The following is a 25,839-nucleotide window of genomic DNA, read 5'->3' as shown; positions in this document are numbered from 1 at the left end:
GGAACAAGACACATGTATGACCTCTTTTATGTTTGTCAGCTGTCGCACCTATTACTAGTGGTGGCGGGGCTCGTTCACACTGCTGTCGGGCTCCGTTATGTGGAGCTCCGTCAAGTTTAGCAGAGAAACTAATGCAAGCACTACTGGATCACTGACGGACCACATGCAAGTGAATGGGGTTCATCGGGACCCGGCAGTAGCTGTTTGCATCCAACCTTTTAAAGGGGTACTCCGCTGCCCCAGGGTTCTGAACATTTGGTTCCGAACACTTTGAGAGGGCAGTGGGGGTCGTGGTGTCATGGCCATGCCCCCTCAATGCAAGTTTATGAGAGGGGGTGTGGCAGCTGCCATGCCCCCTCTTATAGACTTGTATTGAGGGGGCGTGGCGTGATGTCATGAGGGGTGTGGTTGTGACATCACGACCCCCGCCGCCCGCTCCTAGCGTTCTACAATGCCAAGTGCTACACAGAGATCGTGGGGGTCCCAATGGCGGGACACTCGCAATCAGACTTATCCCCTATCCTTTGGATAGGGGATAAGATGTCTAGGGGCGGAGTACCCCATTAAGGGTCCAAAGGATAGGGGATAAGATGTCTGATCGCGAGTGTCCCGCCGCTGGGGACCCCGCCATCTCCCTGCTGAACCCGGCGTTCGTTTAGAGCGCCGGGTGCAGCACCGGAGGCTTGTGACGTAACGGTCACGCCCCATCAATGCAAGTCTATGGGAGGGGGCGTGGCCATGACATCACAAGCAGGGCATGGGTGTGATGTCAGGAACCTCTGCCCCACATCCCCAGTCATCCGGCACGGAGTGAAGTTTGCTCATTGCACCGGATGTCTGGGGTGCCGCAGCCGAGATCCCCAGCAGCAGGACCCCCACGATCAGACATCTAAGATGTCTAGGGGCAGAGTACCCCTTTAAATATCATGCACATGGCAGGGCAGTGCACACAGGACCTGTATGGAGGCACATGTGATTCCTGCGGCTCTGTAGAGCACCATAATATGGACAATTCTTCAATACAGCATCTAGTAGCGAATAGCCTGATCCAACAGTATTAAGAACTTTATAAGAAATCTGAGGCATACTGACATACAGCTGACCCTAAACAGGTAAGGCTGGGTTCACACTACGTTTTCTCCCATACGGGAGCGCATACGGCAGGGGGGAGCTAAAACCTCGCACTCCCGTATGCCTTCGTATGCGCTCCCGTGTGTCATTCATTTCAATGAGCCGGCCGGAGTGAAACGCTCGGTCCGGTCGGCTCATTTTTGCGCCATATGCGCTTTTCCCCCGGACCTAAAATTGTGGTCAACCACGGTTTGAGGTCCGGTCGTAAAAGCGCATACGGCGCAAAAATGAGCCGACCAGACCGAACGTTTCACTCCGGCCGGCTCATTGAAATGAATGACACACGGGAGCGCATACGAAGGCATACGGGAGTGCGAGGTTTTAGCTCCCCCCTGCCGTATGCGCTCCCGTATGGGAGAAAACGTAGTGTGAACCCACCCTAACATATTAGAGGTTTTTGCCATACTGTTTTCAATCCGTTTTTCTAAAGAAAACCGTATGGCAAAAAAACGGATGGAACAGTATGGAAAAAAGTAAACCGTATGCGTTTTTAAACAGTATACTGTTTATAAAAGTGCATACAGTTCCGTCAGTTTTTATAGAAAAAAAACCCATACGTTTTTGAAAATTTTGTCCATTTTTAACCCCTTAAGGACTCAGCCCATTTTGGCCTTAAGGACTCAGACAATTAAATTTTTACGTTTTCATTTTTTCCTCCTCGCCTTCTAAAAATCATAACTCTTTTATATTTTCATCCACAGACTAGTATGAGGGCTTGTTTTTTGCGCGACCAGTTGTCCTTTGTAATGACATCACTCATTATATCATAAAATGTATGGCGCAACCCAAAAACACTATTTTTGTGGGGAAATTAAAACGAAAAACGCAATTTTGCTAATTTTGGAAGGTTTAGTTTTCACGCCGTACAATTTATGGTAAAAATGACATGTGTTCTTTATTCTGAGGGTCAATACGATTAAAATGATACCCATTATTACATACTTTTATATTATTGTTGCGCTTAAAAAAAATCACAAACTTTTTAACCAAATTAGTACGTTTATAATCCCTTTATTTTGATGACCTATAACTTTTTTATTTTTCCGTATAAGCGGCGGTATGGGGGCTCATTTTTTGCGCCAAGATCTGTACTTTTTTTTGATACCACATTTGCATATAAAAAACTTTGAATACATTTTTTATAATTTTTTTTAAATAAAATGTATTAAAAAAGTAGGAATTTTGGACTTTTTTTTTTTTTTCGTTCACGCCGTTAACCGTACGGGATCATTAACATTTTATTTTAATAGTTCGGACATTTACGCACGCGGCGATACCAAATATGTCTATAAAAAAAAAATTTACGCTTTTTGGGGGTAAAATAGGAAAAAACGGACGTTTTACTTTTTTATTGGGGGAGGGGATTTTTCACTTTTTTTTAACTTTTACATTTTTTTTTTTTACACTTGAATAGTCCCCATAGGGGACTATTCATAGCAATACCATGATTGCTAATACTGATCTGTTCTATGTATAGGACATAGAACAGATCAGTATTATCGGTCATCTTCTGCTCTGGTCTGCTCGATCTCAGACCAGAGCAGGAGACGCCGGGAGCCGGACGGAGGAAGGAGAGGGGACCTCCGTGCGGCGTTATGAATGATCGGATCCCCGCAGCAGCGCTGCGGGCGATCCGATCATTCATTCAAATCGCGCACTGCCGCAGATGCCGGGATCTGTATTGATCCCGGCACCTGCGGGGTTAATGGCGGACGCCCGCGAGATCGCGGGCGTCGGCCATTGCCGGCGGGTCCCTGGCTGCGATCAGCAGCCGGGATCAGCCGCGCATGACACGGGCATCGCTCCGATGCCCGCGGTTATGCTTAGGACGTAAATGTACGTCCTGGTGCGTTAAGTACCACCGCACCAGGACGTACATTTACGTCCTGCGTCCTTAAGGGGTTAATGGGAGGGGTCTTGGGTGGGGACTTTAGGATTCAAATGCGCATGTGCAAAGTAAAAACGTATACTTTTTTCCTGTATGGAACCGTATACATGTGCGTTTCCCATTGACGTCCATGTTAAAAAAAAAACGTATGCGGTTGCAGTACCATGGTTGACCACGATTTTGTCTCCGGTTTAAAAACCGTACTGCAACCGCATACGTTTTTTTTAACATGGACGTCAATGGGAAACGCACATGTATACGGTTCCATACAGGAAAAAAGTATATGTTTTTACTTTGCACATGCGCATTTGAATCCTAAAGTCCCCACCCAAGACCGCTCCCATTAAAAATGGACAACATTTTCAAAAACGTATGGGTTTTTTTTCTATAAAAACTGACGGAACTGTATGCACTTTTAAAAACAGTATACGGTTTAAAAACGCATACGGTTTACTTTTTTCCATACTGTTCCATCCGTTTTTTTGCCATACGGTTTTCTTTAGAAAAACGGATTGAAAACAGTATGGCAAAAACGTGATGTGAACCCAGCCTTAGCCGCAGAACTAAACTGAAACAGAAGTATTTTTTGTTCACAAGGCTCTGGCGCCTCCTAGGGGCCATTTCATAATCTCACACGAAATACTACAGACTACAATGGAAAAGCATGAACAATATTTTTTAAGCAGTAGGGTAGAAATCCTCCACAATACAAACAACGATAAACCATATAAAAACCATTATACACAGTTTTATAGTTAGCTCTGAATTTTGCTCCAATTTAATCTTGCTTGATTTCATGCCTTTTTACATATTATATTAGGGGTTTAATTATCCGTTTTATCAAAATAACTTTATTTGCAAGTAATTGAAAAATACGATGTCATTTTTCGCAGCTTATAGACCTATTGTGTGGTGACCCATGGTGATGGTGGGACCACGAAGTGTAGCGGTGTAGGTGGATGGGGCAAGATGGTATTAACCCCAGAGGCAAGGTGTTATTAACCCCTAATGTTCGTGACGCCAGAGTGGTTTTTGGGTACCGGAACCACCCAAACGGTATCTCCGCTATTCCAATAGCTAGGCAGTGAAATAAGAGTCCACAACCAGTTATGGTTTAACGGAGGCTTTACTGAGGTCAGATAGGTGTTGTTATCTTCACAGCTAGGCCAGAATCCCAGAGAGGTGGGCAGTAACACAGAAGGACCTCGCAGCATGCTGGGACCAATTATACTTGTAATAGAATTGACTTGAGGCTTGGCTATACTGTAGATAGTGACAGCAGACATAGACTTGACTTACATGAATGACTGTAGATTTGAGGCCTTCCAGGTACTGGACACTAGCACTGAGATCTCTGGTGTTTGCTGTGCTCAGTAAAGTGATGGAAGAGAAGAGCGAGATGTAAAGGGGGGCAGAGCCAAAGCCCATTGGTCAAGCTGTGGGTCATGTGTTAAGCTGGTGCCCTCTGGGTAACATGTGATAACATAAACATAACATGTGACATTTCACAGGTCCTTTAGACATTTACTGGAGTCCTCCAAAGGTCCTTTATACTGACTATACATTGACATACTGACTATAATCCTATTACATAAAATAACACTATAATAACAGCAGGGGAGCCCCCAGGTCACTGAAGGACTCAACCTGACAGGGCCGAAGTGTAGTGCAGGACCACGCCCTGTCCTGGGACATCACACTATGCTCTTCTGACGTGTGTGTAACAAATAATAACAGGCCTATTATCAGTGAAGATGATATAGCAGGGAAAATAATAATAATTTCCCCTTTCCCTACACTTTGCTTTTTTTTACACACGCTCTGATCTGTCGGGTTTTCCTCAGCTCAAATCCACCACATTTTCTGTGGAAACCTTAGTAACTATGTTTTTTTGTGGAAATGTTGGGAACACACCCTTTTTTTGTGACCACGCCCCCTTTCCCCAACGATCACGACCTTTTCAGGTCTTCTTAGTAAAATGGAGAATTAGTCGGGTTTTTTCAATTCTGGCGCAGACAGAATTTCTGGCACACCGCTACAGAATATGGCGCACAACCCGACAAAACATGTTGGGTTTGCAATAGTAAATGAGGGCCAGTGTGTTTAAAAAGATGGGTTTCCAGGGCAGGAGACATGATGTCACGCCACGCCCCCTCCATTCATGTCTATGGGAGGGGGCGTGAATAGGGGATAAGTTAAAAGAGTAGTCTAGTGAAAAATAACTTATCCCCTATCCAAGGATAGGGAGATAAGTTATAGATTGCAGGTCTAAATGCTGGGACCCCCTGCGATCTCCTGCATGGGGCCCCGGCAGTTTGCCAGAAGCTGACGTCCGCTTAAAGGGTAGGGTCACACGTAATGGATCCGCAGCCTATTTTACGTTGTGAATCCGCTGATGATGGACCATAGTGTGTGCCTCCTGCTGTGCCTGCTCATAGCACCAATCTGCCACTACGAGCAGACAAACTGGGACCTATGAGTCGCAGCGTTCATACGCAGTGTACTCACAGACATCCCAGTCACTCCCCCTGCTCCCTGAGCTAGGCCGAGAGCGGCCCCATTTTCCAAGTACAGTGTGCATGTGCGCGGTGACTCGCAGGCCCATGTGTCTGCTCGTAGCGGTGCATTGCTGCTACAAGCACACAACGCAGGAACAGCAGGGGGCACACTCTAGGGTCGGTCATCGGTGGATCCGCAGTGTAATGTAATAGGAAGCACACATAATACGTGCTGGGCATTGGATGATTGCCTCTACAATTGTCCTGCCGGATGTGCAGCACGGTCAAGATAAACCTGTCGCCTGGGCAAACCAGGGAAGTGTTACCACCTGGTGGAGACATTCCTGGGAATCCCTTGCTGAGAGTGGGTGAGGATTATCCTGCTGAGAAATACAGATGGAAGCCATGAGAGGTGACATATGTGGCCGCAGGATGTCCTGTACATATCACTGAGCTATCAGTGTCCCTCATATCACTACTAGGGGTGACCGACTGTCATATGCGATGGCTCTCCAGATCATCACACCAGCAGGGGGCAGTGTGTCTCTCCACAGCAAAGACAGGATTGAATGATTTACCAAGGCTTTTATGGCACCAGTGCAAACAAAGACAACAGTGGCCGTCCGTGAATGGCAGGAAACGTAATGGCCGCAGTGACATCAAATTTTCTTCTGCTACACACCTGGAAATGGTCTGGGCAGAGACAGAGGTGTGTGATGAAGACACAGGAGTGTGTAATGTAGAAACAGGGTGTAATGTAGACACAGGAGTGTGTAATGAAAAAAACGGGGGTGTAACGTAGACACAGGAGTGTGTAACGGGTAGTTACGTATACACAGGAGTACATAATGAAGAAACGGGGTGTAAGGAAGAGACTTGGGGTGCAAGGAAGAGACAGGTGGGTGTAACAAAGACACATGAGTCTGTAATGAAGAAACAGGAGTGTAATGTAGACACAGGAGTGTGTAATGAAGAATGGGGGTGTAATGTAGGCACAGGAGTGTGTAATGAAGAACGGGGGGGTAATGTAGACACAGGAGTGTGTAATGAAGAACAGGGGTGTAATGTAGACACAGGAGTGTGCAATGAAGAATGGGGGTGTAATGTAGACACAGGAGTGTGCAATGAAGAAACAGGGGTGTAACATAGACACAGGAGTGTGTAATGAATAGATTAGGGGGGGGGGGCTAATAAACAAGTCACCTGTGTCTTGATGGTGGACAAGAAAGCCATGGGAGCTGCTTGTGCTTGTCGACAGATCAAATGATCCTCTCTGATGGTGGCCTGTCTTGGTTGTCCAGAGTCAGTTTGATGTGTGCCCCCATATAACCAATACCCCCAACATCTCCTAACAACTTCAACAGAATGGCCTAGCTCAGTGTTTCCAAACCGTCGTGCCTTCAGCTGTTTCAAAGCTACAATTCCCAGCATGCCCGGACAGCCAAACTGGGAGTTGCAGTTTAGCATTAGCAGGAGGCACACTGGTTGGGAAGCACTGACCTAGATGGTGGGAAACTTGTTAAAGTAACCATCCTGCATTTCTCAGTCCAAAGATGCGCCCCCTCTCACAGTCATCTGGACAAAATATTCTTTGCGTCCATAGTAGAAGCATGTCTGGCAGCCAGTGATATGACACCAAAGTACACTACTAAAAAGTAGCCTCTGAGGCTTTTTTTTATAGGGCAGAAGATGAAGCTAATCTATGCCCCTCTTGTGGTAAGACCCAGTGTATAATCAGACCTCACCTATATCTAACTGCATGCAGAGTTTTGCAGCAATTTCTACCTGAGTGCTTTATCTTTTTTTCTCAGTATACAGTGATCCCTCAACTTACAATGGCCTCAACATACAATAGTTTCAGCATACAATGGTCTTTTCTGGACCATTGTAACTTGTAACCAGACTCAACATACAATGCTACAGACAGTCCAGATCTGTGAAACGTGTCAATGGCTGTAAAAACCGACCAACACTTACTGGTAAAACCCCTGTATTACTGAAGTGTATGCACTGACTGGATGTCTGATAGCGCCCCCTACAGTACAGGGAGGTATTACATATTCTGTACACTTTACCTGCACCAGGGTTAGCTGCTCCTTTGGACACCAGGTGAGGGGCGGCTCCATGTTACTTTTTTAGGACATTGTATGTACTGTACAGGACCCCGAAGAAGCTCATGTCCTCTACATAGACAGTGATTACAGCTCCCAGCAGGGTGTGTGCGGGTGTGTCTCCTGAGACTTCCAGCAGAGCAGAACCAAGCAGAGATTTCCAACAAGCCTTCCCCAGGTTTGTGATAGATTCCTGGGGAAGAAGCTCCTGCAATGGAGCCTCGTGGCTCCACTCCCCGTTCCAGGCTGGCGGGAAGTGGAGTGAAAACTTCGACAGCCATTGTTCCGACCGGGAGAAGATCGGGCAGAGTCTGCAGCAATGCAGGCTCTGCTACCCAGGCTACGGATGCCAGCCAGAGATCCACTGGTGGAAGAAAGGCACGGAAAGGCAGTGTGGAGATGTGGTCGGAGAGTGGGCCCGGCGAGTCCAGTTCCACGTACTGCTCCCGCATGGCCGCAAGGTTTGCGGAGTACGAGCAGCGCGGCAAGGAGCTGAGGATGGCCAGAGAGGATCTGCGTGCGACCCAGAGTCTGATGAGTACCGGATCCAGAAAGAGCAAGCCAGAACTGAAGAAGAGGATAACATCGCTGAAAGGCGAGATTGTGAGGCTGGAGGCGAGGAGAGCGGAGATACTGGAGGGGAGCGGACTCTTCAAGGAGAAGCTGATCAACAGCAATCGGTTTGCCGCCACGAAATCCCCAGGTAAGGTGGAGGTGGATGATGGGGAGAGTAGTGGCGGCGAAGATAGTGAGGATGGTGGTGAAGAGGAGAAGATGGAGGAAAGTGTGGGAGTTGTAGCTATTCCAGGTGACACCCAGACCCAGGACAGCTACATTGAGGCTGGACAGGTGGCACTTCCGCCAAGCGAGAGTGAGGAGGATGACGTGGAGGGTGAGGCTGGGGGTCTGCTGAGGGCAATTGTGATGCAGGAGTCCCCAGCCCACCTCCAGAATTTCACCTTTGGGGACGAGGAGTGTGAAGATGTGGTGGTCAAGCAGAGGTCCAAGAAAAGGAAGACAAAGGAGACGGTACAATATGTATTTGTCCCCTTCCAGCAGTCTGGGCCAGCTGCAAAGCTGGTTCAGGCTGCGGGCTCCCCCAAACTGCCAGACCCCGTTCCTGTGGTGGAGCGGGGCCAGCACGGGGAGTACAGTAAGGCGTCAGGAAAGGCTAAGGGCGCAATAGTTGTGAAGCCCACCCATCCTGTCGGTAGGGAAGGGCAGGATGGGCTCATGCCGGGCAGCTCTGGCACTGCAGGACCGCCCCAGGGTGGTAGGGGGCGTGTCCAAGTGCCGGAGGAGAGTTACGCTGCCGTGTGCTCGGGGGGCGGTTCCCCGAGTACTGTGGGCACTACTGGCGCCGCGGGGCACTCCCCTGTGAGGGGGGGGAGTGACCGGGCGCCAGAGAGCGTTGAGTCCGTGTGCTCGGGGGGCGGTCCCCCGAGTACAGTTTGTTCTGCGGGCACTGCGGGGAACTCCCCTGTGAGGGGGGGGAGTGTCCCGGTGCCGGGATCATTGCCCAGTCAGGAGGAGCCATCGTCAGCAGCAGCCAAGCCGGAAAAAAAGACTGTAATTAAGCCAGCGGTACTACAAATCCCAGCCAGCCCAGAATCAGTTAGGCAGGGTATGAGTGAGAATGCTGAGTGTAGTAGTGTTGTGGATGAGAGGAGTGTCAGTGGAGTGAATGTTGGTGGGAGTAGTGGTATGAATGGGAAAAAGGATGATGTGAGTGGTGGTGTGAGTGGTGGTGTGAATGGTGGTTCTGGGTCTGGGTCTGGGTCTGGCCCGGCTGCCCCCCCGGCAGTGACTGCTCCTAGGAGCTATGCTAATGTCGCTGCCGGGGGTCCAGGGGGGTCCCCGTCTCCGTCCATCCCCGGGGGTTACTTGCAACAGCGCCTCCTGGAGGCTCTGCGTAGGGGAGACAGGTCGATCCAGGTAGAGGGAAGGGGTGAGGTCGACCTGTCTTTCTGGATAGAGAGGCACGGTTTGGGGGCTTTCCGAGAGCAGAATGGGGAGGTGGTCTGGTCCCTCCCGACAACCGGGCAGGACAATAACCGCAGGAATGTGGTCCGTCTGATTTGGAGGGGTGAGGATGCGTGCCCACCTCGCGCTAAAGTGGTTGAGCTCCTCCTCCAGATGGAATTCAGGGCGAGTGACATCTTTGCCCTGATCCACCCCTACGGTACGTCCGAGTTTGACGTCAGCTTCGTTCGGCCAGAGGGTCTCGAACTCTTCTGGTCAAACTACGAGGTGGCGAAGAACGAGCCCGGCTGGCGGGATTTTGCCGTAAAGGCAATTTCCCGTCAGAACTCGGTCAAGAAGGTGACCGTTTTGACCCGTAACGAGTCACTTTCTTGTTACGACATCATGACCTGGCTCGGTCGGTATGGGGATGTGACGGACATGCCCAAGAAAAACATTGATGAGCACGGGATCTGGTCCGGGGCCTGGACGTTTTCCGTCAAACTCAGGCGTTCAGGGAGTACGGTTGCCCACATTCCGTCAGCCGCCTTCCTTGGACGTGACAGGATCCAGGTCTTCTACCAGGGGCAGCCTAAGGTCTGTCACAGGTGCGGTAGCCCCACCCATTTTAGCGCAGCTTGTACTGTACAGGTCTGTGCTTTGTGTGGTGGGGTGGGTCATCTGGCCGCATCCTGTAGGCAGATCCGCTGCCATCTGTGTGGTGTCCTCGGGCACCCTTTCAGCCGTTGTCCTAGCGCCTTCGCCCGTGCGGCGGCCGCTCCGGCTGGGGAGAGCTGTGAAGTTGCCTCGGCTGGAGAGGGTACGAGCAGGGATGGGGGCGCACCAGGGCTAGTGAGGAAGAAGGGCCCCGCCAAACTAAGGCGGGAGGAAAATCGGAGGAGGAGTAGGGAGCAGGAGAGTGCCCAAGTGACGGGGGTAGCTCCGGCCCCTGCTCCTGAAGCTGGCCCTGAAATGACTGAAGCCCTGGAGGAGGACGTGCTGGATGAGGAGGTCAGGAGACTGGGCGAAGAGGAAGGCAATATGGCCGACTCTTCCGATTCCTCCCACTATGAAAGTGTGGATGAGGAGAGTGTAGAGAAGGCCAAAAAGAAAGACAAGGGCAAAAGGAAAGGGAGAAAGAAGAGGTCCAAGCCCTCTCTCCCTCGTACTGCGGGCCGGGTCCAAAGCGGAAGCCTGACTGCCCCCCCTCTGGTTGACCTGTCAAACCGGTACCTCGTCCTTGATAACATCTCCTCCCCCTCCTTGGAGGGGGAAGGTGAGGGCGAGGTGCCTAGGGAGAGAGAGCCTCTGGGGGGAACTGGGCCCTGTCCTGTTGAGGCACCTTCCTCAGAGGGCAGGGCTAGACCGGGGTCGGACGGAGACGGGGACCATATGGACCAGAGTGAGTCCAAAAAAAGGGGTAAAAGCGGTCCTGCCCTTTCTTCTTCTTCTGGGGATGAGGGCACGAAGAAGAAGGGGAAGAAGAAATAAAGGTGAGGCCATCTAACTTAATCACCCATGATGGCGGCACTCACCCCATTGACGCTGGCATCCATTAACTGTGCCAGCATAAAGTCTGATACGGCTAGATTCGCAGCCTTTGATTTTCTCGGCCGTGTTGAAGCCGACATTTTGTATCTGCAAGAGACCAGGTTGTCAGATTCAGCCTCCCTGGTAAAAGCCAGAAGAGAGTGGAGGTGCGGTCCCTCCCACTGGTCTCTTGCGGCTGAGCCGTATAGTGGGGTGGCGGTCCTTTTTACCGCTCCGGTTGAATGCCGACGGGTTATTGAGTTAGAAATGGGGAGGTGCCTGATCTTAGATGTCCTCATGAAGGGGCAAGAGCTCCGGCTCATTAACATCTACGCCCCACAAACCAAGTGGGGCCGCAAAGATCTCTTTATGAGGATTAAGCCCTTCCTTTTTACTAGCCGGCAAGTGATTTTTGGAGGGGACTTCAATAATGTCACGAGGTCCCAAGATAGGAGAGGTTCCAATGGTCCGCTGGCTTACGATAGCGTGGCCCTCAATAATATAGTTAGGGAAGCTCGCCTAGAGGACGCCCACATCCGGAGCCCCTCAGGCCACGTGGGTTTCACCTATCATCGAGGTAGCTGCAGGTCTAGGATAGACAGGTTTTATTTAAAGGAGGAAGCCGTCTCTTCCGCAGTGTCCGTGGTTGAGGTGGAATTCTCCGATCACTGTATGATTTTGTTTTCCTTGAATGTTTCAGAGACCCCCCGGATGGGTAAAGGTTATTGGAAGCTGAATTCGTCCCTCCTGGAGGAAGCGGAGATAAGACAGTCCTTTGAGGATTTTCTTCAGAGTCAGGTACCTTTACTGGACTTTTGTAGTAGTAAGTCAGAGTGGTGGGAGATATTCAAGAAGCGGGTTGCGGGGTTCTTCCGCCAGCTCTCGAGCCTCAGGTCCCTGAATAGGTACCGCCTGTATCAGGGTCTGAGGAGGAAACTCGAGCTCCTTGTCTCGACTGGAGGTAGCCGGGAGGATATCTCCAGAGTGAAATCCTTGCTGATGGGGTGTCAGTACGATAGGCACGCATCTTTGGTTTTTGAGAGGGATTACGGGAGGTACCGCTCGCCCGACCCTTACAAGAACTGTAAGATGTCAGTGAGTAGTAAAGTGGTCTCAGGACTGATTGATAGTACGGGATCTCTGAATCGGTCCAGATCAGGGATCCTGGAGGTCGTCAGATCCTTCTACTCGCACCTCTTGGGAAGGAAGGATCTAGATCGAGACGGGATGTCGGCTTTCCTGGCTGAAACTATTCCTGAGCCAGGGGTAGACCCCTCTCTTGATGTTTTGGCAGAAGAAATCAGGGAAGAGGAAGTGAGACTGGCGATCGAGGGGCTCGCCCCCAAGAAGTCGCCAGGTCCGGATGGCTTAACATCCGAGTGGTACAGGACCTTTAAGGAGTCTTTAGCTCCCCTCTTGACTGAGGTATTCAATGAGTGTCTCTCCTCGGGCACTCTACCAAAGTCAATGAGGAGGTCAGCCCTGATTCTTCTGTCAAAGGGTAAAGATCCTAGCCGGATTGAGAATTGGAGGCCCATAGCTCTTCTCAATACGGACAGAAAGCTTCTGGCCAAGATACTGTTTAATCGGTTGGTGAAATTTGCACCCCGGCTCCTTTCGGGGGCCCAGCACTGCTCTGTTCCAGGCCGAAGCACCTTAAGTGCTGTCCTCAGTGTCAGGGAGGCAGTGGAGCGGAGTAGTGCGGGTCTCTGGAAGGGGTACATGCTGTCCTTGGATCAGGCCAAAGCATTTGATCGGGTGAACCACGAGTACCTCTGGTCCGTCCTCCTGAGATATGGCTTACCGAGTACTTTTGTGAATTGGCTTGTCACCTTATATGCAGGGGCAGAGAGTTTCCCGCTGGTGAACGGTTGGTCTGGCCGCTCTTTTGAGGTGGGGTCCGGAGTCCGTCAGGGTTGTCCTTTGAGCCCGCTGTTATACGTGTTCGCAATCGATCCCTTCGTCCGGAGGGTAGATTGTGGGCCGTTGGCGGGAGTAGGGATGACTCTGGCGGAGCCGGATGTCGCCCAGAGAGTAGTGGCGTACGCTGATGATGTCACTATTTTCGTCTCCTCACGGGAGGAGGTCGATGTGGTGATGTCAGAGGTGGACCGCTACTCGGAGGCATCCGGGTCCAAGATCAACCGGGATAAGTGTGAAAGTCTCTGGCTGGGAGGGGGAGATCCCACGTTTGATCTCCCTGACACCCTTCCAGGGCTCCAAGAGTCAGCAAAAATTCTGGGCATCACATTCGGCCAGGATGATTATCCCACCAAAAACTGGGACGGTAAGCTCCAGGATGCCACTCAGAGGGTGAACCAGTGGAAGGGTTGGTCTATGACCCTCAGGGAAAGGGTACACCTGATCAAATCGTACCTGCTCCCCTTGTTTATCTATCTGGGCAGTGTATGTATCTTACCAGAGGCTTACTACACTAGGGTCTACAGCCTGTTTTTCCAACTGTTATGGGGGAACAGGTTGAACCTAGTCAAGAGGGAGGTTACGTACCGCACGAGGAGACTAGGGGGTTTATCTATGGTAAACCCCGTGGTGTTCTTAACGAACACCTTCTTGAAAGCCAATATTGCAAACCTCTGGAAAGAGAGGGCTCCTCCGTGGGTACTCTCCTGCAAGGAGTGGTTTCGGCCTTTCTTCCAGGAATGGGAGACAGGAGGGCAAGTGAAGGACCTCCGTACACCACATGGATATCTTCCGGCTTACGCTACCCCGACTCTGAAGGCGATACGTCGGTGGGGTCTGGGAGTGTGGGAGATCAGGACCCAGTCAAGGCAGTTCCTTGACAAACGGGTTCTGTTGACCCACTTCCAGAAGCCTCTGGCGCTCAGGGACTGCCCAGGTCGGGATCTGAGGGAGGGGTTGTATCTTTTAAACATGAAAAGGATCCCCCAGAAGTTTTGGGACTTGGCCTGGCGCTGCTTTCAGGGGAAGCTATGTGTAAGGGACAACCTGAAGTACAGGAACTCTGATGACCGGGGATGTCCCCGAGAAGAGTGCGGGGACACGCTGGAAAGCATGGACCACTTCCTGCTTCATTGTCCCTTTAACATAGGGGTCTACAACAGGGTGGGCGCTTCCATCGGCTGGAGTCAACTTGCCGGCCTTGCCTATCCGGAGTGGGCTTATGGGGCATTCAGGAACCTGGGTGGCCGAGATCGGGGCACTTTATTTTTAGTCAGTTTAGTGGTTAGGTACTACACGTGGAACGCACGGTGCTTAGTGTCGACCCAACAGAAAATCCTCTCCGAGGTGGAGGTCTGTAGGAACATCACTGGTGACCTCGGGAAGATCAGGTCTTTGGAGTATGGCAGTCTTGGTACCAGTAGGGCTTCTCTCCTGTGGAGAGGTTTCTCATTTCATGTGCCCTAGGTACTAAACCTTTTGGGTAGAGTACCTTTTATTTTTGGTTAGGGGCAGTGTTATAGGGGTAGAGATAGGGTGAGGGTAGGGTCAGATTTATTGTAGGGATAGAATTAGGGAGAATTGTAGGGGGAGTTAGGGAAAGAGTATAAAATGATTTATGTATCAGGTCTGCCATCCTTCTCCCTGGTGGTGGGCTGATGCATGTGCACATTAGCTTTTTGTTTTGTTTTCAATTTACATGGTATGAAGGGCTTACAGGCAACCAAACTTGGGCCTAAAGGGGGTGGTGGTTCAGAATGTATAAGTTTGTATATAAGTTGGTTGGGAGGAGTGTTAGGTGGGGAGGGTGTATTTGTGGGTGGTGGTTTTGTGGTGTTTTGGGGTCCTGACATGGGTCAGTTAAGGACTGGACTTTGTGAACTGTATGGACGGTATGGACTCTGACCCATGTACAGGAGGGGTGGTGTGGGTGAGGGGACAGTTTTAGTGTAGGTGTTTTCCGTTGTTTTCTGTAGTATATTTTTGTGTATTTTCAGTAAGTTTTGTATTGTGTTTTGTATATATTGGGCTTTGTATTTATATTGTTTTATATTATATAGTGTATAGTGCAGTCGGGCCAGTAGTTAAGTAGTGTCATATGTGTTTATGTGTATGTATATGTGTGCGTTTATGTGTATATACATGTGTATGTATATATATATATATATGTATGTATGTGTATGCTTGCGTATATGCATGTATACATGTTTGTGTATAAAATTTTATATTTTATTTTTTCCTCCTTGGGGGGGCTGCTCCCCTCCGGTGTCTCTGTTCTCCTCGCTTCCGGCTTCGCGGTCTCGCTTTTCGGCGGTGTTGTCCTTTTCTTTGGTTGTGGCTTGCTCTTTTTGGGTCCGGCTCTCGCCGGTTTCTGGGCCGCGCGCAGATCCTCTCTGGCCGTCCTCGGCTCCTTGCCGTGCTGGGCGTGCTTCGCGGGCCTTGCGGCCGTGCGGGGGCGGTGCGTGGGGCTGGGCTCTTTGGGCCCTCTCTCCGGCCGCGTCTCCGCGCTGCTTTTCCCTGCCCTTCTTTCACCGGTGGATCTCTGGCTGTGAGGCAGAGTGTTATTTATTAGCAAGTTGTGCTGAAATATTTTTTAATTTTTTTTTTTTTTTTTTTTTTTTTCCCCTGGGTAAGGGTCATTTTTGAGTTACAGCCAAGTTGTGCTACCTTTATGTTCCTTTTCTTTTGTTTTATAGCCAAGTCGTGCTTATTTTATGTTTTATATATTTTTATAAGCCAAGTTGGGCTATTTTTATGTTCTTTTTGGAATGCGTGTTTGAGTGTGATATTTAGTTTTTTGGTATGTGAAAAAAGTAAAAGTGTATTTTAGTAAATTTGGGCTGGCCGGTTAGGCAGAATTTGTTTTTGCAATTTTATTTATGTTATGTTTGTTATAGCTGGTTAAGCTTGTTTTTGTTTAATGTTTTGTATCTGATTTGTTTTGCATTTTTATAATAAAAAGAGTTACAGCTCCCAGCAGGGTGTGTGCGGGTGTGTCTCCTGAGACTTCCAGCAGAGCAGAACCAAGCAGAGATTTCCAACAAGCCTTCCCCAGGTTTGTGGCAGATTCCTGGGGAAGAAGCTCCTGCAATGGAGCCTCGTGACTCCACTCCCCGTTCCAGGCTGGCGGGAAGTGGAGTGAAAACTTCGACAGCCATTGTTCCAGCCGGGAGAAGATCGGGCAGAGTCTGCAGCAATGCAGGCTCTGCTACCCAGGCTACGGGTGCCAGCCAGAGATCCACTGGTGGAAGAAAGGCACGGAAAAGCAGTGTGGAGATGTGGTCGGAGAGTGGGCCCGGCGAGTCCAGTTCCACGTACTGCTCCCGCATGGCCGCAAGGTTTGCGGAGTACGAGCAGCGTGGCAAGGAGCTGAGGATGGCCAGAGAGGATCTGCGTGCGACCCAGAGTCTGATGAGTACCGGATCCAGAAAGAGCAAGCCAGAACTGAAGAAGAGGATAACATCGCTGAAAGGCGAGATTGTGAGGCTGGAGGCGAGGAGAGCGGAGATACTGGAGGGGAGCGGTCTCTTCAAGGAGAAGCTGATCAACAGCAATCGGTTTGCCGCCACGAAATCCCCAGGTAAGGTGGAGGTGGATGATGGGGAGAGTAGTGGCGGCGAAGATAGTGAGGATGGTGGTGAAGAGGAGAAGATGGAGGAAAGTGTGGGAGTTGTAGCTACTCCAGGTGACACCCAGACCCAGGACAGCTACATTGAGGCTGGACAGGTGGCACTTCCGCCAAGCGAGAGTGAGGAGGATGACGTGGAGGGTGAGGCTGGGGGTCTGCTGAGGGCAATTGTGATGCAGGAGTCCCCAGCCCACCTCCAGAATTTCACCTTTGGGGACGAGGAGTGTGAAGATGTGGTGGTCAAGCATAGGTCCAAGAAAAGGAAGACAAAGGAGACGGTACAATATGTATTTGTCCCCTTCCAGCAGTCTGGGCCAGCTGCAAAGCTGGTTCAGGCTGCGGGCTCCCCCAAACTGCCAGACCCCGTTCCTGTGGTGGAGCGGGGCCAGCACGGGGAGTACAGTAAGGCGTCAGGAAAGGCTAAGGGCGCAATAGTTGTGAAGCCCACCCATCCTGTCGGTAGGGAAGGGCAGGATGGGCACATGCCGGGCAGCTCTGGCACTGCAGGACCGCCCCAGGGTGGCAGGGGGCGTGTCCAAGTGCCAGAGGCAAGTTATGCTGCCGTGTGCTCGGGGGGCGGTTCCCCGAGTACTGTGGGCACTACTGGCGCCGCGGGGCACTCCCCTGTGAGGGGGGGGAGTGTCCGGGCGCCAGAGAGCGTTGTGTCTGTGTGCTCGGGGGGCGGTCCCCCGAGTACAGTGTGTTCTGCGGGCACTGCAGGGCACTCCCCTGTGAGGGGGGGGGAGTGTCCCGGTGTCGGGATCAGTGTCCGGCAATGGCGCCGTGGGAGGAGCTGGGGTGCGCTCGGTGGGGCAGCCCCAGACTCAGGAGGCACCATTGATCATTCAGAAGGAGGAGCCATCATCATCAGCAGCAGCAGCAGCAGCAGCCAAGCCAGAAATTAAGCCAGCGGTACTACAAATCCCAGCCAGCCCAGAATCAGTTAGGCAGGGTATGAGTGAGAATGCTGAGTGTAGTAGTGTTGTGGATGAGAGGAGTGTCAGTGGAGTGAATGTTGGTGGGAGTAGTGGTATGAATGGGAAAAAGGATGATGTGAGTGGTGGTGTGAGTGGTGGTGTGAATGGTGGTTCTGGGTCTGGGTCTGGCCCGGCTGCCCCCCCGGCAGTGACTGCTCCTAGGAGCTATGCTAATGTCGCTGCCGGGGGTCCAGGGGGGTCCCCGTCTCCGTCCATCCCCGGGGGTTACTTGCAACAGCGCCTCCTGGAGGCTCTGCGTAGGGGAGACAGGTCGATCCAGGTAGAGGGAAGGGGTGAGGTCGACCTGTCTTTCTGGATAGAGAGGCACGGTTTGGGGGCTTTCCGAGAGCAGAATGGGGAGGTGGTCTGGTCCCTCCCGACAACCGGGCAGGACAATAACCGCAGGAATGTGGTCCGTCTGATTTGGAGGGGTGAGGATGCGTGCCCACCTCGCGCTAAAGTGGTTGAGCTCCTCCTCCAGATGGAATTCAGGGCGAGTGACATCTTTGCCCTGATCCACCCCTACGGTACGTCCGAGTTTGACGTCAGTTTCGTTCGGCCAGAGGGTCTCGAACTCTTCTGGTCAAACTACGAGGTGGCGAAGAACGAGCCTGGCTGGCGGGATTTTGCCGTAAAGGCAATTTCCCGTCAGAACTCGGTCAAGAAGGTGACCGTTTTGACCCGTAACGAGTCACTTTCTTGTTACGACATCATGACCTGGCTCGGTCGGTATGGGGATGTGACGGACATGCCCAAGAAAAACATTGATGAGCACGGGATCTGGTCCGGGGCCTGGACGTTTTCCGTCAAACTCAGGCGTTCAGGGAGTACGGTTGCCCACATTCCGTCAGCTGCCTTCCTTGGACGTGACAGGATCCAGGTCTTCTACCAGGGGCAGCCTAAGGTCTGTCACAGGTGCGGTAGCCCCACCCATTTTAGCGCAGCCTGTACTGTACAGGTCTGTGCTTTGTGTGGTGGGGTGGGTCATCTGGCCGCATCCTGTAGGCAGATCCGCTGCCATCTGTGTGGTGTCCTCGGGCACCCTTTCAGCCGTTGTCCTAGCGCCTTCGCCCGTGCGGCGGCCGCTCCGGCTGGGGAGAGCTGTGAAGTTGCCTCGGCTGGAGAGGGTACGAGCAGGGATGGGGGCGCACCAGGGCTAGTGAGGAGGAAGGGCCCCGCCAAACTAAGGCGGGAGGAAAATCGGAGGAGGAGTAGGGAGCAGGAGAGTGCCCAAGTGACGGGGGTAGCTCCGGCCCCTGCTCCTGAAGCTGGCCCTGAAATGACTGAAGCCCTGGAGGAGGACGTGCTGGATGAGGAGGTCAGGAGACTGGGCGAAGAGGAAGGCAATATGGCCGACTCTTCCGATTCCTCCCACTATGAAAGTGTGGATGAGGAGAGTGTAGAGAAGGCCAAAAAGAAAGACAAGGGCAAAAAGAAAGGGAGAAAGAAGAGGTCCAAGCCTCTCTCCCTCGTACTGCGGGCCGGGTCCAAAGCGGAAGCCTGACTGCCCCCCCTCTGGTTGACCTGTCAAACCGGTACCTCGTCCTTGATAACATCTCCTCCCCCTCCTTGGAGGGGGAAGGTGAGGGCGAGGTGCCTAGGGAGAGAGAGCCTCTGGGGGGAACTGGGCCCTGTTCTGTTGAGGCACCTTCCTCGGAGGGCAAGGCTAGACCGGGGTCGGACGGAGACGGGGACCATATGGACCAGAGTGAGTCCAAAAAAAGGGGTAAAAGCGGTCCTGCCCTTTCTTCTTCTTCTGGGGATGAGGGCACGAAGAAGAAGGGGAAGAAGAAATAAAGGTGAGGCCGTCTAACTTAATCACCCATGATGGCGGCACTCACCCCATTGACGCTGGCATCCATTAACTGTGCCAGCATAAAGTCGGATACGGCTAGATTCGCAGCCTTTGATTTTCTCGGCCGTGTTGAAGCCGACATTTTGTATCTGCAAGAGACCAGGTTGTCAGATCTAGCCTCCCTGGTAAAAGCCAGGAGAGAGTGGAGGAATGGGCCCTCCCACTGGTCTCTTGCGGCTGAGCCGTATAGTGGGGTGGCGGTCCTTTTTACCGCTCCGGTTGAATGCCGACGGGTTATTGAGTTAGAAATGGGGAGGTGCCTGATCTTAGATGTCCTCATGAAGGGGCAAGAGCTCCGGCTCATTAACATCTACGCCCCACAAACCAAGTGGGGACGAAAAGATCTCTTTATGAGGATTAAGCCCTTCCTTTTTACTAGCCGGCAAGTGATTTTTGGAGGGGACTTCAATAATGTCACGAGGTCCCAAGATAGGAGAGGTTCCAATGGTCCGCTGGCTTACGATAGCGTGGCCCTCAATAATATAGTTAGGGAAGCTCGCCTAGAGGACGCCCACATCCGGAGCCCCTCAGGCCACGTGGGTTTCACCTATCATCGAGGTAGCTGCAGGTCTAGGATAGACAGGTTTTATTTAAAGGAGGAAGCCGTCTCTTCCGCAGTGTCCGTGGTTGAGGTGGAATTCTCCGATCACTGTATGATTTTGTTTTCCTTGAATGTTTCAGAGACCCCCCGGATGGGTAAAGGTTATTGGAAGCTGAATTCGTCCCTCCTGGAGGAAGCGGAGATAAGACAGTCCTTTGAGGACTTTCTTCAGAGTCAGGTACCTTTACTGGACTTTTGTAGTAGTAAGTCAGAGTGGTGGGAGATATTCAAGAAGCGGGTTGCGGGGTTCTTCCGCCAGCTCTCGAGCCTCAGGTCCCTGAATAGGTACCGCCTGTATCAGGGTCTGAGGTGGAAACTCGAGCTCCTTGTCTCGACTGGAGGTAGCCGGGAGGATATCTCCAGAGTGAAATCCTTGCTGATGGGGTGTCAGTACGATAGGCACGCATCTTTGGTTTTTGAGAGGGATTACGGGAGGTACCGCTCGCCCGACCCTTACAAGAACTGTAAGATGTCAGTGAGTAGTAAAGTGGTCTCAGGACTGATTGATAGTACGGGATCTCTGAATCGGTCCAGATCAGGGATCCTGGAGGTCGTCAGATCCTTCTACCCGCACCTCTTGGGAAGGAAGGATCTAGATCGAGATGGGATGTCGGCTTTCCTGGCTGAAACTATCCCTGAGCCAGGGGTAGACCCCTCTCTTGATGTTTTGGCAGAAGAAATCAGGGAAGAGGAAGTGAGACTGGCGATCGAGGGGCTCGCCCCCAAGAAGTCGCCAGGTCCGGATGGCTTAACATCCGAGTGGTACAGGACCTTTAAGGAGTCTTTAGCTCCCCTCTTGACTGAGGTATTCAATGAGTGTCTCTCCTCGGGCACTCTACCAAAGTCAATGAGGAGGTCAGCCCTGATTCTTCTGTCAAAGGGTAAAGATCCTAGCCGGATTGAGAATTGGAGGCCCATAGCTCTTCTCAATACGGACAGGAAGCTTCTGGCCAAGATACTGTTTAATCGGTTGGTGAAGTTTGCACCCCGGCTCCTTTCGGGGGCCCAGCACTGCTCTGTTCCGGGCCGAAGCACCTTAAGTGCTGTCCTCAGTGTCAGGGAGGCAGTGGAGCGGAGTAGTGCGGGTCTCTGGAAGGGGTACATGCTGTCCTTGGATCAGGCCAAAGCATTTGATCGGGTGAACCACGAGTACCTCTGGTCCGTCCTCCTGAGATATGGCTTACCGAGTACTTTTGTGAATTGGCTTGTCACCTTATATGCAGGGGCAGAGAGTTTCCCGCTGGTGAACGGTTGGTCTGGCCGCTCTTTTGAGGTGGGGTCCGGAGTCCGTCAGGGTTGTCCTTTGAGCCCGCTGTTATACGTGTTCGCAATCGATCCCTTCGTCCGGAGGGTAGATTGTGGGCCGTTGGCGGGAGTCGGGATGACTCTGGCGGAGCCGGATGTCGCCCAGAGAGTAGTGGCGTACGCTGATGATGTCACTATTTTCGTCTCCTCACGGGAGGAGGTCGATGTGGTGATGTCAGAGGTGGACCGCTACTCGGAGGCATCCGGGTCCAAGATCAACCGGGATAAGTGTGAAAGTCTCTGGCTGGGAGGGGGAGATCCCACGTTTGATCTCCCTGACACCCTTCCAGGGCTCCAAGAGTCAGCAAAAATTCTGGGCATCACATTCGGCCAGGATGATTATCCCACCAAAAACTGGGACGGTAAGCTCCAGGATGCCACTCAGAGGGTGAACCAGTGGAAAGGTTGGTCTATGACCCTCAGGGAAAGGGTACACCTGATCAAATCGTACCTGCTCCCCTTGTTTATCTATCTGGGCAGTGTATGTATCTTACCAGAGGCTTACTACACTAGGGTCTACAGCCTGTTTTTCCAACTGTTATGGGGGAACAGGTTGAACCTAGTCAAGAGGGAGGTTACGTACCGCACGAGGAGACTAGGGGGTTTATCTATGGTAAACCCCGTGGTGTTCTTAACGAACACCTTCTTGAAAGCCAACATTGCAAACCTCTGGAAAGAGAGGGCTCCTCCGTGGGTACTCTCCTGCAAGGAGTGGTTTCGGCCTTTCTTCCAGGAATGGGAGACAGGAGGGCAAGTGAAGGACCTCCGTACGCCCCATGGATATCTTCCGGCTTACGCTACCCCGACTCTGAAGGCGATACGTCGGTGGGGTCTGGGAGTGTGGGAGATCAGGACCCAGTCAAGGCAGTTCCTTGACAAACGGGTTCTGTTGACCCACTTCCAGAAGCCTCTGGCGCTCAGGGACTGCCCAGGTCGGGATCTGAGGGAGGGGTTGTATCTTTTAAACATGAAAAGGATCCCCCAGAAGTTTTGGGACTTGGCCTGGCGCTGCTTTCAGGGGAAGCGATGTGTAAAGGACAACCTGAAGTACAGGAACTCTGATGACCGGGGATGTCCCCGAGAAGAGTGCGGGGACACGCTGGAAAGCATGGACCACTTCCTGCTTCATTGTCCCTTTAACATAGGGGTCTACAACAGGGTGGGCGCTTCCATCGGCTGGAGTCAACTTGCCGGCCTTGCCTATCCGGAGTGGGCTTATGGGGCATTCAGGAACCTGGGTGGCCGAGATCGGGGCACTTTATTTTTAGTCAGTTTAGTGGTTAGGTACTACACGTGGAACGCACGGTGCTTAGTGTCGACCCAACAGAAAATCCTCTCCGAGGTGGAGGTCTGTAGGAACATCACTGGTGACCTCGGGAAGATCAGGTCTTTGGAGAATGGCAGTCTTGGTACCAGTAGGGCTTCTCTCCTGTGGAGAGGTTTCTCATTTCATGTGCCCTAGGTACTAAACCTTTTGGGTAGAGTACCTTTTATTTTTGGTTAGGGGCAGTGTTATAGGGGTAGAGATAGGGTGAGGGTAGGGTCAGATTTATTGTAGGGATAGAATTAGGGAGAATTGTAGGGGGAGTTAGGGAAAGAGTATAAAATGATTTATGTATCAGGTCTGCCATCCTTCTCCCTGGTGGTGGGCTGATGCATGTGCACATTAGCTTTTTGTTTTGTTTTCAATTTACATGGTATGAAGGGCTTACAGGCAACCAAACTTGGGCCTAAAGGGGGTGGTGGTTCAGAATGTATAAGTTTGTATATAAGTTGGTTGGGAGGAGTGTTAGGTGGGGAGGGTGTATTTGTGGGTGGTGGTTTTGTGGTGTTTTGGGGTCCTAACATGGGTCAGTTAAGGACTGGACTTTGAGAACTGTATGGACGGTATGGACTCTGACCCATGTACAGGAGGGGTGGTGTGGGTGAGGGGACAGTTTTAGTGTAGGTGTTTTCCGTTGTTTTCTGTAGTATATTTTTGTGTATTTTCAGGAAGTTTTGTATATATTGTGTTTTGTATATATTGGGTTTTGTATTTATATTGTTTTATATTATATAGTGTATAGTGCAGTCGGGCCAGTAGTTAAGTAGTGTCATATGTGTTTATGTGTATGTATATGTGTGCGTTTATGTGTATATACATGTGTATGTATATATATATATATATGTGTGTATGTATATGTATGTGTATGCTTGCGTGTATGCATGTATACATGTTTGTGTATAAAATTTTATATTTTATTTTTTCCTCCTTGGGGGGGCTGCTCCCCTCCGGTGTCTCTGTTCTCCTCGCCTCCGGCTTCACGGTCTCGCTTTTCGGCGGTGTTGTCCTTTTCTTCGGTTGTGGCTTGATCTTTTTGGGTCCGGCTCTCGCCGGTTTCTGGGCCGCGCGCAGATCCTCTCTGGCAGTCCTCGGCTCCTTGCCGTGCTGGGCGTGCTTCGCGGGCCTTGCGGCCGTGCGGGGGCGGTGCGTGGGGCTGGGCTCTTTGGGCCCTCTCTCCGGCCGCGTCTCCGCGCTGCTTTTCCCTGCCCTTCTTTCACCGGTGGATCTCTGGCTGTGAGGCAGAGTGTTATTTATTAGCAAGTTGTGCTGAAATATTTTTTTTTACTTTTTTTATTTTTTTCCCCTGGGTAAGGGTCATTTTTGAGTTACAGCCAAGTTGTGCTACCTTTATGTTCCTTTTCTTTTGTTTTATAGCCAAGTCGTGCTTATTTTATGTTTTATATATTTTTATAAGCCAAGTTGGGCTATTTTTATGTTCTTTTTGGAATGCGTGTTTGAGTGTGATATTTAGTTTTTTGGTATGTAAAAAAAGTAAAAGTATATTTTAGTAAATTTGGGCTGGCCGGTTAGGCAGATTTGGTTTTTGTAATTTTATTTATGTTATGTTTGTTATAGCTGGTTAAGCTTGTTTTTGTTTTATGTTTTGTATCAGATTTGTTTTTCATTTTTATAATAAAAAGAGTTACAGCTCCCAGGAGATCTTTATTACTTTTATATGTAAGGATTTGCTTTACCTGTAATAGTTATCTACTTATTTTTCTTTAATCCTCACTTTTTCCTATTTTTGGATGACATTTTGGGGCTTCAGAACCAATTACCAGATTTCTATAGAGTTATGGTCTCAACATACAATGGTTTCAACATACAATGGTCGTCCTGGAACCAATTAATATTGTAACTTGAAGGACCACTGTATTCAGTCAGGCACAAGCTGCAGTATCCAAGTCCCCTCCATGGGGTCAGAACCATAACACACAGATCGCGCTCTAGTGATTCCCACACGACCACGCCCCCTAAAGGCTTCAGCCAATCACGTACTGTTGCCAGACGATTCCCATTGGCTCCCTGTAGAAAGTGGTGTTAGTCAACTACGCACAAGCTTCACTCCCCATAGACTCCACCCAACATCACGCCTACACGTCGGGAAAGACTAGGACCACATCTAATCCTTGCGGCTACGGAGTATACCCTTCAATTCACGCCTCAAACATGTGACGGTAAAAAGCCTCATTCTGATTGGCCGAATAAACAGCATTCTCCCCGCTGATTGGTTCGCCCGCTTGTCCTTCATCCTACGACCTATCGGGGATTGGTGGTCAGCTGCGTCACTCCGTTGGGGGAAGCGGATGGTTGGCTACGTGGGTGCGGGTAGGAGGAGGCGGAAGGCTGTGAGTTTCGGTGCGGGCTCGGTAACGGAAGCTGTCGTTTTAGATAACGGGTGAGTTTTACGGTTTCCGGTGTGTACGTTAGGGGAGATATCACTGTAAAGCCGGAGACAGGGTGGGGCTGTTGGGTGCTTCCGGGGTGTGGGCGGGACTGGTGTAAACAGGATGTTCGCAATTCTGACACTATATGGAAATAGCCTGGGCCCAAGAGCTTGCAGTCAAAAGTTGGAACAAGAAGGAGGAAGGTGTTCAGTGGAGTCTATGTAAACACAATGTCCTAAACTGTATTATCCTGTCACTACAACAGTGCTTCTCAACCGGCGTGCCTCCAGCTGTTGCCAAACTACAACTCCCAGCATGCCCGGACAGCCTTTGGCTGTCCGGGCATGCTGGGAGTTGTGGTTTGGCAACAGCTGGAGGCACCCTGATTGGGAAACATTGCTCTATAAATTGCAGTAGACATTTACAACGATCCTCAGCAGCTGTCATCTCCCTCTCAACACAAAAAAAGAGGCCTAATACCCCCCTACACATACGTGCACGCTCGTTCTGGCAGAGCATGCATGCATTTTCAGTGGGACAAGGGAATAAAGGGCCCTTATGTGCATAAAAAAAAAAGTTGGACTAACCCTCCAATTTTTGCAGCTGTCGGAAGCATTGGGCATGTTTGATTTTAGTTGCCAATTCTTTTAGTGCAATAAGTGACAGCGTCTTGTCCTCCACCCCCCCCCCCCTTCTCCTAAGTGACAGCGTCTTGTCCTCCC

At 51.0% G+C, this 25,839-nt stretch overlaps 1 protein-coding gene across 9 annotated transcripts in view; it reads left to right on the top strand.

The window, feature by feature from the left end:
- SP2 (Sp2 transcription factor) overlaps positions 1 to 25,839 on the top strand; it is a 58,696-nt gene that overhangs the window by 21,583 nt on the left and 11,274 nt on the right. For 2 of the 9 annotated variants that reach the window (XM_056548475.1, XM_056548466.1), the window contains exon 1: positions 24,949 to 25,128. The exons of 2 other annotated variants lie outside the window; for them this stretch is intronic. The gene's annotated coding sequence lies outside the window, so the exon portion shown is untranslated. Of the gene's footprint in view, positions 1 to 24,752; positions 24,908 to 24,948; positions 25,129 to 25,152; positions 25,339 to 25,839 lie in introns of those variants that run through there. 5 more of the 9 variants (XM_056548467.1, XM_056548476.1, XM_056548473.1 and 2 more) reach the window with 5 other exon arrangements.

Source organism: Hyla sarda, chromosome 12, assembly GCF_029499605.1.
Source record: "Hyla sarda isolate aHylSar1 chromosome 12, aHylSar1.hap1, whole genome shotgun sequence".
NCBI classification, from domain to species: Eukaryota; Metazoa; Chordata; class Amphibia; order Anura; family Hylidae; genus Hyla; species Hyla sarda.
Note: the sequence above shows the minus strand (reverse complement) of the source record. Positions and strands in the feature narration are given on the sequence as shown.